This window comes from Bubalus kerabau, chromosome 6 (genome assembly GCF_029407905.1).
Source record: "Bubalus kerabau isolate K-KA32 ecotype Philippines breed swamp buffalo chromosome 6, PCC_UOA_SB_1v2, whole genome shotgun sequence".
Classification (NCBI taxonomy): Eukaryota; Metazoa; Chordata; class Mammalia; order Artiodactyla; family Bovidae; genus Bubalus; species Bubalus kerabau.
The window spans coordinates 107037063-107049882 of NC_073629.1; the positions used below are offsets into that span (position 1 = coordinate 107037063).

The 12820-nt window shown below is 49.5% G+C and overlaps 1 protein-coding gene and 1 non-coding gene across 2 annotated transcripts in view; one reads left to right on the forward strand and one right to left on the reverse strand.

Moving 5' to 3' along the window:
* The window catches only part of PPIE (peptidylprolyl isomerase E), a 111793-nt gene extending 103480 nt beyond the window's left edge, over positions 1–8313 (reverse strand). Inside the window, exon 1 of the mRNA XM_055586300.1 lies at positions 8310–8313. The gene's annotated coding sequence lies outside the window, so the exon portion shown is untranslated. The remainder of the gene's footprint in view (positions 1–8309) is intronic.
* Positions 8314–11046: 2733 nt separating this feature from the next.
* TRNAG-CCC (transfer RNA glycine (anticodon CCC)) lies at positions 11047–11119 on the forward strand. The gene has a single exon. It is a non-coding gene; the product is annotated as a tRNA-Gly (tRNA).
* Positions 11120–12820: the final 1701 nt, after the last annotated feature.

The window sequence follows — 12820 nt, forward strand, 5'->3', positions numbered from 1 at the left end:
ATCCATCAGCCGGGCTGCTATCATCTGAAGGCTTGACTGGGGATGGAGGAAATGCTCACAAGATGATGCGCTTGTATGGCTATTGGCAGGTGCTCTCAGTTCCTTGTCACAGGGTGGCCTGAGCGTTCTCACAACATAGCTGTTTGCTTCCCCTAGAGTAATCCAAGAGAGAGTAAAGCAAATTTGCTCTTAAAAACTGCCTTTTGGGACTTCTCTGATGGTCCAGTGGTTAAGAATCTGGCTTCCAAAGTAGGGAGTATGGGTTCAATCCCTGATCGGGGAACTAAGATCCCACATGCCACAGGCAACTGAGCCCATAAGCCCTCGTGCCCATGTTCCACAAGTCAGCACACTGCAATGAAGACCAGGCACAGCCCCCAATTTTAAAAACTGTCTTTAATGACCTCGCCTCAGAGGTGACGTAGTATCACTTCTACTATCGTCTACTGATCACAAAGACCGACTTGATCCAGTGGGAGAAAGGACCATACAATGGTGTGAAACACTCGGGAGTGGAGATAATCAGGGGCTGTCTGAAGTCGAGTCCCTTGTATTATTATACCCACTTCAGCCTAGAATAACTAGGGGCCTCTGTGTTTATCACAGCTAGTTTCTTGCCTCTGGCTAAAACTATACCCAAATTTTTAAAAAAATAATAAATTAAAAAAAGGAAACTTAAAAAAAAAAAAAGACTAGACCCAAATGTGCTTCCTCAATTCTCCAACCTGAAGTCCCCACTTCCCACCCAGTCACCAGGGATAAGGGCCTTCTTTATAACTCCTGCCCAGCAGACTCATTTAGGAGCCCTGGGGTAACCTACTTAGGAACGTCATGGAAACTTTGTGTTCTGAGATGTCTTGGTCTCACTGTGAAGTTTTTACAGTGTCCATGAGGCTAGTGGTACTGGAGCTGCTTACACTGGTTTGTACCCAATGGACCATATCTAAGGTGAGTGGAAGGGCAGGGGTGGGGAAGGGCTGGCCCTTGCTTGCTAGGACCTTGGATGAACAGATTCAACTCTCTGGTGCCAGAACTGAATCTTCTATTTTCTGACATGATCTTAGACTAGATTTGGGAGCAAAAACCCCACAACATGGTTGAGATGGAACTGTGGCTTAGAACAGAGAAGGAGCAATGGGACAGAGAAATCAGGGACACGCTTCGTTCTCCTCCTCTATTCTTTCCCTTTTCCACTTGCAAAGCTCTCCTAAGACCTGAGAGCTATGTGTTTTCTTTTTTCGTCTTTTTTTCTTATTGGTGGTCGGTTTCACTTGCTCATAAATTATTTTTTAAAAACTTTATAAACAGATCAGTCAAGAAATAAAATCACAAATTCACATCTTAACAGTGAACAGAATAGACTCTGTTCTAAACACTTAATCCAGGGATGTCCCTGGTGGCCCAGCGTTAAGACTCTGTGCTTCCACTGCAGGGGACACAGGTTCGATCCCTGGTCAGGGAACTAAGATTTCACATGCTGTGTGGTGTGAGTGAAAAATTAAACAAACACTTAATCCAAATCAATCCATTTCATCCTCACAATAATCATATGAAGCGGTTACTATTTTTATCCTCATTTCGCAGATGAGGAAAACTAGGGCTCAGAGAAGTAAGTTAAGTCACTAGAGGTCCATATCTAGTCAGTTGCAGAGTTTGATTTAAATTCAAGTTGTCTGGCTCCAAACTGCATATCTTAAGTGCTATACTATACTGATTCTCATGTACATCTTAAGATTAAACACACGTAAAAACCTTTGAGTTTACACTGTTAGTTTGAGATATGCCGCAGAGGTAATACAAATAATTTTTGGCCATTTGGATTACTCTAGGAGAAACGTTTGAGGAGTGATCTTTCACAGGCACCTCTGTAAGAAGCTGAGCCATCTTTCCAAAGACAAAGCTACTGGTTCCCCTTGCCCCATCGTTTTTGGATCTGGCAGGAGAGGCATGGCTGAGCTATTCCATCCACATCTTGAAAAAAGTGAAAACTCCGTCTTAGAGACAGAAAGCAAGTTGTCTGAGGACACATGTCTGTAATGCCAGGATGTTGCTCCAAATTCAATGTTTTTCTCTTTGAAACCCTGTAATTTCACCTGAATTTTCATTCATCTGTCAAAATCCCCCTTAGAAGCCTTGTGAAGATCCAAGTGGTTTAAAGCTCACCCCTGTGCTATGGTAGCAAAGCCATTGCCCAGGCTGCGAACTTGTCACCTGCTTGTTGGGCTGGGTGACCTTGCAAAGCACATAGACTCTGCAGCTGCCAGGAGGGTACACAACTCATAGGTACCTTCAGGAGAACTGGCTGGGAATGCAAACTGCTACAGCCACTAAGGAGAACAGTGTGGAGATTCCTTAAAAAACTGGAAATAGAACTGCCATACGACCCAGCAATCCCACTGCTGGGCATACACACCGAGGAAACCAGAATCGAAAGAGACACGTGTACTCCAATGTTCATCACAGCACTGTTTACAGTAGCCAGGACCTGGAAGCAGCCTAGATGTCCATCAGCAGATGAATGGATAAGAAAGCTGTGGCACATATATACAATGGAATACTACTCAGCTATTAAAAAGAATGCATTTGAATCAGTTCTAATGAGGTGGATAAAACTGGAGCTTATTATACAGAGTTAAGTAAGTCAGAAAGAAAAACACCAATACAATGTATTAACGCATATATATGGAATTTAGAAAGATGGTAACGATGACCCTATATGCGAGACAGCGAAAGAGACACAGATGTAAAGAGTAGACTTTTGGACTCTGTGGAAGAAGGCGAGGGTGGGATGATTTGAGAGAGTAGCATTGAAACATGTATATTATCATATGTGAAACAGATCACCAGTCCAGGTTCGATGCATGAGACAGGATGCTCAGGGCTGGTGCACTGGGATGACCCAGAGGGATGGGATGGGGAGGGAGGTGGGTGGGGGGTTCAGGATGGGGAACACATATACACCCATGGCTGATTCATGTCAATGTATGGCAAAAACCACCACAATATTGTAAAGTAATTAGCCTCCAATTAAAATAAATAAATTGATTTTAAAAAAGAGAGAGAGAACTGGCTGCAAGGAGTGTCTTTAACTCCTTCAGCTACTGTCTCTGTAGATCTGCCTAGAGGGTGTGTTTCCCAGGCCGCTCTCTGTCAGTTACTGGGCCCAGTGGGAAGACCACAGCCAGGCTACATGGGGCTCCTCTAATGGACGGTTTTTGCCCTAGGCCTGACCAAGACTTTCTCAAAGCTGCATTGCAGCCTAGGGCTCTTCCTCCCGAATCCTCCTTCTTGCTCCCTCCCCTTCACAGGTGTCAGACCTCCATTATGGTCAGAAGGCTCTTCCTGCTTCCTCATGCTCACTCCCTCTTTCCTTAAGAGTGATTTCCTCAAAAAGTCTCCTGCACCGCCAATTCATCTTAGTGTGTGTTTCTTAGGTTCTAGGACCTAGAAGACTTGAATGATATACCCTCTCTAGGCCATAGGCCCTACAACCTATCTGCCCCTCAACATAGCTCGTGTCTGATGGCCTTACAATTCTCCATCATTGCTGAGTGGTGGAATAGAAGTGTGACTTCCCTGTCACCACCAGGGGACATAGTGGAATCAGTGGTAGCATAGCCAAAGGCGAGAAACAGCTGCTTTCCACATCTGGGGTTCCCACCCTACCCATACTCTGTCTCGACCCCACCCACTTCCTAGCCTCCAGACCCTCTGCCTGGAGGAAATTTCAGGGTAGAGAAAAAGGACCTCAGGGCTTTGGACTAGGGTAGGAGCCCTGAGTTCCTTTTTAAAAAAATTTACTTACTTTTTTTGGTGTTGCTGCACGGCATGTGGGATCTTAGTTCCCCAACCAGGATTTGAATCCTTGTTCCCTGCAGTGGAAGCACAGATTCCTAACCACTGAACCACCAGGGAAAGTGAAAGTCACTCAGTCATGTCTGACTCTTTGTGACCCCATGAACTATACAGTCCATGGAATTTTCCAAGCCAGAATACTGGAGTGGGTAGCCATTCTCTTCTCCAGGGAATCTTCCAATCCAGAGATCGAACCCAGGTCTCCCACCCTGCAGGAGGATTCTTTACTAGCTTAGACACCAGGGAATCCCTAGAATACTGGAATAGGTAGCCCATTCCTTCTCCAGCGGATCTTCCTGACCCAGAAATTGAATGGAGGTCTCCTGCCTTGCAAGCGCATTCTTTATCAGTTGAGATACCAGGGAAGCCCGAACCACCAGGGAAGTCCTTCTTTTTTTTAAAAAAAATTGATTTTTATTACAGTACAGTTGCTTTGAGCGTCCCAGGTGGTGCTAGTGGTAAAGAACCCTGCCTGCCAGTGCAGAAGACCTAAGAGACATGAATTGATCCCTGGGTCAGGAAGATTTCCTAGAGGAGGGCATGGCAATCCACTCCAATGTTTTTGCCTGGAGAATCCCATGAACAAAAGAGCCTTGCAGGCTATAGTCCATGGGGTCGCAAAGAGCGGGACGTGACTGAGGTGACAAAGCACGCAGAGACAGTTGCTTTACAATGTGGTGTTAGTTTCTGCTGCACGGCAAGGAGCCCTGAGCTTTAATCCTGTCCCTATTGCTAAGTTCCCTTCTCTGGGCTTCAGTTTTCCCCATCTGTACAGTGTGACTTTGGCTTGACTGGCCTGTGTAGGGGAAGGGGGATATAAGGGGGTCTGGGTTTAAGAAATGCCTTGGCAGCTAGTGATGACTAAGCTAATTCTTCCACTTGTTAGGACTTCCCAGGTGGCCCAAGTGGTAAAGAATCCACCTGCCAATGCAGGAGATGCAAGAGATGTGGGTTCGATCCCTGGATTGGAAAGATCCCCTGGAGAAGGGCATGGCAACCCACTCTGGTATTCTTGCCTGGAAAATCCATGGACAGAAGAGCCTGGTAGGCCACAGCCTGTGGGCTCACAGAGTCAGACATGACTGTGAGCATGCACACACACTCGCTTCTGCTCTTGAGACCAGACCAGACGGTACAGGTTGGAAGCTCTACCTGACGGCATCAAGGGAGGCCAGGCCTAGAACCATGCCTGACTATGGTCTGATCCCACAGGTTGCCGAGTGCTGTGCCTGGACTCCTGGGGGTGGCCATCTACCCCCGGAAGGACAGCTCCCTGAGGAGCCACGGTCAGGGGAGGTAAGCAGACAGTAGTGATGCGAGGAGGTCAGGCTGCTGTAGAGGGAACCATGGAAGTATAAGGAGGCAGTACCAGCGCCCGAAGGAGGATGGACAGGCCTCCGAGAGAAGGGCTTTTGTGCTGGGCTTTAGAGGCAGAGGACTTCCCTAGTGGCTCAGATGGTAAAGAATCTCTCTGTAATGCAGGAGACCCAGGTTCTATCCCTGAGTCAGGGAGATCCTCTAGAGTAGGAAATGGCAATCCACTCCAGTATTCTTGCCTGGAGGATTCCATGGACAGAGGAGCCTGGTGGGCTATAGTCTATGGGATTTCACAGAGTCGGACACAACTGACTGACTAACACAGTTACATTTGAAGGCGGAATAGAATTGCGCAGATAGAAAAGGGAAAACCTTTCAAAATGGCCAGAATACAAAGACTCAGAGGCATGAACCTACATTATTTGTGTGTCCTAAAGCATAAGAGAAACGGCAGGGCGGGGGTGGAGGTCAGGGAAGCGCTGAAAGAGTGAGCTGTGCCCATAAAGGACCTGCAGTAAGGTTGAGGATTTTACAGCCTTTATATTGCCCTTAGACGGCTTAGCTCCATTTTACAGATGAGGAAACTGAGGCCTCCCCAGAGATGGTGAGGGGCTTTGACAGGAATGCTCTGGGCAGTATCAAGACCAGATCAGGCTCGGGAGCCAGGGGCCAAGTGGCCCTCTCCTTGTTGGGTGGGCAGTACCAGGGACCAGGCTCTCCCCCACCCCTCATGGCCATCTGACTTCAGGGAGCAGGGTGTCCTCAGCCCCTCCCCTTCCCCCACTCCCCATGTCCTTGTCCCGCTGACGTCATGTACACATGGAAGAGAAATCCGTGGAGATTCCAGAAAGGCCAGAGCGTGGGAACCCGGACAGACGCTGCTGGCGCCGCCCCAGCAGCAGAGCGTCTGGATGCTGCCTATGGGGCTCTGGGATGCGTCCAGGGCCTCCAGGTTCCTCTGTTACAGGCCAACCCCTAGGGCTTGAGAAATCTAGGAGAGCCCTGATCACCTGGCCCCCGGTGGCCTATGTGGGGCTTTGCGCTGCCTGCACACAGGTGTGGCAGCGTGTGGGCATCAAGACAGCGGGCCAGGCTAGTTGCTCTCAGGGGTCCCAGGCTGAGCCTACTATAGATGAAAAAGACCCCTTTGAATTCTGCAGCCCAGGGATTGGGAAGGGAACCAAAGCAGTATTGTCCATCACTCCCCTGGACAGGGAGCTGGGAGTGTGTGTGTGTGTGTGTGTGTGTGTGTGTGTGTTGTAGGCAGACAAACAGACATAGACAGATGGCCCCAGCCCCCACCCTGCCGGCCCCAGGGGTGGCTGTGCACCGCCTGTTCCGCACATGTGGCTCCCAGCAGCTGCACATTCCATCAGTGACCAGCTGTGGCGGCAGCTGGGGAGGTGGGGAGTGAGCACTGATGGGTCCCAGGGGAGCAGGGGAGGAGGGCAAAAGGAGGACAGGAAGGGCCTGGGAGGAGCAGGAGTCAGGGAGGCGGTGAGGCAGGGAGGCGGTGAGGCAAGGAGGCTCAGTTTGTTCTCAGGATGGAATACCGAGTAGAAAAGCAGTGATGGGGAATGCTCGACATCTGGGCAGGAGGCCTTGGCAGTATGTACCTTGGCAAAGAGAGCCTGGGGGAGTTCCAGGGTAGGCTAGGTTCTACGTGTTGGCACACAGGTGGACCAACGCAAGTGTAAGGAGAAAGACTGTGCATTTGGATACATAGGTCTGGCTCAGAAAAAAGGTCTGCATTAGAGATTAAAAATTAGGGAACAGGGACTTCCCTGGTGGTCCAGTGGCTAAGACTCCAAGCTCCCAATGCAGGGGGTCAGGGTTTGATTCCTGGTTAGGGAACTAGATGCCACATGCTGGAACTAAAAGATTCAGCATGCCTCCACTAATACCAGGTGGAGCCCAACAGAAAGAATTGGGGAATGATTGGCTTATAAGAGGTAAAGGCATGGAGGAGATGAATCACCTAGAGAGAAAATACATGGAGACAGAGGCTGAGCCCAAATGCTAACATTACCAAGTACTCCTTCTAAACAACAGGCATGGTGCTATGCATCTCACTTCATCTAATTCTTACAACAAGACTATGGAGTGAGTAGCTTTGTTTTCATCCCATTTTACAGATGAGAAAACCAAGGCACGGGAAATTCTTTCTTATCCCAGCTCACCTCTTGCCTCACTGTGTGGCCGCTAGGGATGTTCTGTCCCTCTTTGGGTCTCAGTGTCCACAGACACATGGAGAGGGGCAAGGGCCTGCAGAGAGAGTGCTGAGTGGCACCCAGGTGCTCCAGCCACTCCTCCCAGACCCTGGACCATCACTTGTCATTCACTAATATTTACCAAACACTTATTATGTGCCAAACACTGCTTTGTTAGGAGAGGATGAGGAGCAAACAGTTTGGTTTTTGCCTTTATGTCCCAGAGACAGATATAAGTTATCACATGATTAACTACCAACGGCTGCCCAGGGGCTTCCCGGGTGGCGCTGGTGTTAAGGAACCACCTGACAATGCAGGAGACGCGGGTTGGATCCCTGGGTCGGGAAGATCTCCTGGAGGAGGGCATAGCAACCCATTCCAGTACTGTTGCCTGGAGAATCCCATAGACAGAAGAGCCTGGCTACAGTCCATAAGGTTGCAAAGAGTCAGACACGACTGAAGCGACTCAGCACCCCCACACAATGGCTGTCCAGAGCATCTCTATGACAACCACCCTCTCCTCTAGGACTCCCAACACCTCTATCACTCTGCAGTTAGGCGCTCAGTGTCTGGCCCAGCAGAGGGCTCTGAAACCCCGTTCCAACATATGGCCCATGTGCAGTCTAACCACTGGCACCAAGCCATGTCTGTCTAGTTATTTGACTACCAGCCCTAGGAGAAGAAGGGGGCTGACCTAATGTGGGCTCAGGGATTAAGAAAGTATCATTTTGTGTTTGCACGTGTCTTTCCCTTAGAGCCCCTGGACTGGCTGCCGAACCCGTGTTCCCGACCCTCTCTGACCTTGGCCCCAGGTGCTCTATTCTTGTTCAATTTTCCTCTTCCACCCCCAGAGTTTCTCTGGGTATAGTTCACAGGGATCTAGGCTAAGTTCTCCTCCTCCTTGCTCTGCACTAGCTCTTTGAGACACCCCATGTACCCTAGAGCTTCAGCTGAGAGTCCCCAAATCTCTATTCCAGCCCAGACATCTCCCCGAGTTCTCCTCCTGGGTGTTCTCCATGGGTCACACAAGCAGTAAGGTCACAGTGCATTTACCTTCTCGTGTGTTTCTCTTTGGTGCCTGTCACCTTCACCCACTCAGTCATCCAGACAGGAGCCCTGCATCATGCGGATTTGTTTCATCTTTTTTCCCTTCTAAACCAGAACCTATTGCCTGGACTATTGTACGAGGCTTCTGATTGGTCCACCACACTCCAGGGCATGAGTCTGGTGCCAGCCTACCTGGGTGGAGTCCCAACTTTACCATTTACTAGCTGTGTGATCTTGGATTAATTACTCAGCTTCCCTATGTCTCAGTACAATGGGATTAAAATAGAGTAAAAATAGTAACTTCTATTATAGGGTTGTTGTGAAGTTTAAATGGGCTTCCCTGGCCTCAGTAGGTAAAGAATCTGCCTGCAATGCAGGAGACATAGGAGAGGTGGGTTCGATCCCTGGGTCAGGAAGATACCCTGGAGGAGGACATGGCGTCCCACTCCTTGCCTGAAAAATCCCGTGGACAGAGGAGCTTGGTGGTTCCAGAGGGTTGCAAAGAGTTGGACACAACTGAGCAACTAAGAACACCTGTGAGGTTGAAACGAGTTAATACATGTCAAATAGTACAGTGCTTGATACATGATGCAGTAAAAGCACAATAAAAATTTATTTTGGCGTAGGTATTATGATCATTTATTTATTTTACAAGTTTATTTTTAATATGTATTTATTTGACTGCATCAGAGCTTTATTTGGCTGCATCAAAGCTCAGCTGTGGCATGCAAGATCTTCACTGTGGCCTGCGGGATCTTTTTTTTTTTTAGTTGCTGCATTCAAACTCTTAGTTGCAGCATGTAGGATTTAGTTCCCTGAGCTGTGCTCCGCTAAGTCGATTTTGTCGTCTCTGACTCTTTGTGACCCTGTGAACTGTAGCCCGCCAGGCTCCTCTGTCCACAGGATTCCCCAGGCAAGAATACTGGAGTGGGTTGCGGCGCTCTCCTCCAGGGGATCTTCCCGATCCAGGGATCCAACCCGCATCTCTTGTGTCTCCTGCATTGGCAGGCAGGTTCTTTATCACTAGCACCAGGGATCAAACACGGGCCCCTTGCATTGGGAGTGTGGAGTCTGAGCTATCAGACCACTGGGGATGTCCCTCACAACAATTTTAAATGCTTACTATGCACGAGACACTTTACTAGGCACTAAGGGACATAATAATGAAAAACACAAATGACTTCTACCCCCAAGAACTTCACAGTCAAGGTGGAAGCGCCTTCATAGAATCCACAGAGGGATAGTTTCCTGCTGCTCGATCCATTCCCTATTCACTTCCATCTTAAAATAAAAGAAAAGCAAAAAATAAACAAACCCAGATTCCACGTCTGCCTCCAGTTATTATCCTAGCTTACATTCCCATTGTAGTCAAGCATCTCAAATGAGTTTATTCTGCTCTCAAATATTTACTGCACATCTACCTAACGCCTGGCATTGTACTAGGTGCTGGAGAATCAGCAGGGAACAGGAGAGACAAGTGTCTACCCTCAATGAGTTTATGGTGGAGGACACAGATGATAAATATCTCAACCTATCAGTGGTAAAGAATCCACCTGCCAATGTAGGAGATGGCAGATTTGATTCCTGAGTCAGGAAAATCCCCTGGAGAAGGAAATGGCAACTCACTCCAGTATTCTTGCCTGGGAAATTTCACGGGCAAAGAGCCTGGCAGGCTACAGTCCGTGAGATCGCAAAGAGACGGACACAACCGACTAACCAACAACCATGAGCTTAATAGATGTTGTAAAGTAAAATGGTGTGAGGCAGGGGGCACAAAGTGATCCGAGGATGTGTGGCCGTTTTAGACAGGCGGTCAAGAAAGTCTTCTCTAAGGACGTAACATATGAACAAAGACCCGAATAAAGTGAGATGATGAGTCCGAGACAATTGGGGGAAGAGGATTCTGGGAAAATGGAACAACCAATTTGAAGTCCTGCAGCAACCACAGGCAGGAAATGTCAGCGGAAGGGCACAAAGGCTCTAGTGCCTGGGTGAACAGGAAAGGGGCAGAACCCAGGGCTTGGGATGGCCTCACACCCAGTAACGTCCTGGTGGTCTTGAGAGTTATTAGGGTTGCTTTCTTTCACTCTCAGAGGTGCCCCAGTCTCACATGTCACCCTGTGTATAGGCCACGGTAAGCAGTTGGCATTTTATTCTGAATGTCATGGGAAGCTTATGGATGGTTATGAGCAGGAAGTGATGTGATCTGACTGACGTTTTAAATGATCATGACCGAGTCCTTGAAACACCCTCTGGCTCCTGTAACCCCCACCCTTGGCTCTCCTCCACCTCCCGGCTGTTTCTTGTCAGCTTCCTCTGGCAGCTCTTTTTCTTCTACTCAGCCTCTAAATCTTGGGGGTTTCTCTAGGCCAGTGGTTTTCAGTGGGTGGGGGGTGGGGTAGGGTGCAGGATTTCTCGCCCAGGAGACATTTGGTATTATTATCTAAAGACATTTTTAATTGTTATGACCTGGGCAGGTACTGCTGGTATGGAGTGAGTAGAAACCAGGGATTCTACTAAACATTCTAAAGTGCACGGAACAGCCCCAGGCAATAAAGAATTTTCCAGCCCAAAATGTCAAGTGGGACTGAGGTCAAGAAACCCTGTCCTAGGGACTTCCTTGGTGGCCCAGTGGCTAAGACTCTGCACTCCCAATGCAGGGGGCCTGGGTTCAATCCCTGGTCAGGGAACTAGATTCCCATATGCCATAACTGAGTTTGCATGCCTGTACGAAAGATCCCACGTGCTGCACAAAGACAGAAGATCCTGAGTGCCACAGCTGAGATACAGCGCAGCCAAAAGAATAAATATTTTTTAAAAAGAAAGAAAACCTGTACTAGATTAGCACTGTCCAACGGAAATAGAACGGGGAGCAGCATACACAATTAAAATTTTTCCAGCAGCCACAAAAAAGAACTAAAAAGACAAGTTAACTTTTAATGTTTTATTAATCCAATATGTTTAAAAGATTATAAAATCTCAACATGTTATGGCTGCAAGCCTCTTTGGTTGAAGTTTCCATTCCACTAATGGGTGCCCAAGGAAGCTGTGTGAGTGCAGAGGACATCTGGAAGAAGAGAGCCCACAGGTGTGGCTGGTGTGACCATCAGGGTCTCCCGAGGAAGCCCAGGCTGTCAGTTCTGCCTGTGCACGCCAGCTGTGTTATCTGTGTGTCTGCAGGTTTGGGTCTGTGTACTTGTGCTTAGCCGCTCAGTCACGTGCAACTCTTCGCAACCCTTTGGACTGTAGCCCACCAGGCTACTCTGGCCATGGGATTTTTCAGGCAAGAATACTGGAGTGGGTTGCCATTTCCTCCTCCAGGGGATCTTCCTGACCCAGGGATCCAACCCACGTCTCCTGTGTCTCCTGCACTGCGGGTGGATTCTTTACCCATTGAGCCATCAAGGAAACCTGTGTGTGTGTACCTGGCCACGAGATACTGTCTGTGGTCATGTGTGGAAGGGGGCATGGGATGGTTTCCTCTGGGACCATAATCAAGTGCCCCCAGGCAGGTCTTGCTGAGGGAGTGAAAGTGCAGTTATTCTCAGATGACCAATCCCACTCTCCCAAGTGGGGCTGGGGTGGGAGTGGCTTTCTCCGTGTCCTGGTGGGTGAGTCAAAGGAAAAGACTTCGCTGGTGTCTGACCCACCACCACATGGAGATGGCCTTCCCGTCTCCTCCTCCTCCCTGCTCATGAAGTCCACCTTCCAGGATGCCCCATTCGGTTTCCTTCTGAGCCCTGGGGGTCAATCCTCTGGTGCATGAGGATGGCAGATGAATCTCTGAGACTCTTCCTTGAGTCTCCCTTCCTAGGAGCAGAGCAGTAGGAGCCCCTGCCTAGTGAACAGTTTGGTCTGTTGTAGGGGAGTCCCAGGAAGGGAGGCTGGAGACTGCCACCCACTCCTTTTTGAGGCATCGCTTCAGGAATGGGCCTTCTCCGAGACTTCTTGGCCTCTCAGGACAGCTTGGCCTCTAGTGAACTGATTCCCAGGGACACCCAGCACCCCCACCACCAAAACAGGTTCTCAGGCACCTTGGCCAGAGCCGGTCCTGCTCAGGTGGTGCAGCCTAAACTTCGGCCATCCCTTTTGGGATGACAGCCGCCCCCCCGCCCCACATTGCACTTGTTCTCCACCCTTTCGAGAGAAGCTGCTGGAGGATTCTGGTCGAGGATCAGGCCACCGCCACCCCCACCAACCTTCCCAAACCGGACGTGTCTGCCGCCCCCAGGACCCCAGCACGACTAGACCTCGGCAGTCTGGGGCATCGCGGAGTCAGCAGCGCCCCGGGGCGAGCCAGGGCCAGACGGGGACCCCCTGGACTCCCCGGGGGCCTCCAAGGGCACCTGCCCAAGGCCACCCAGCTCGAGGCGGCCGAGGCGGCGGAGCGG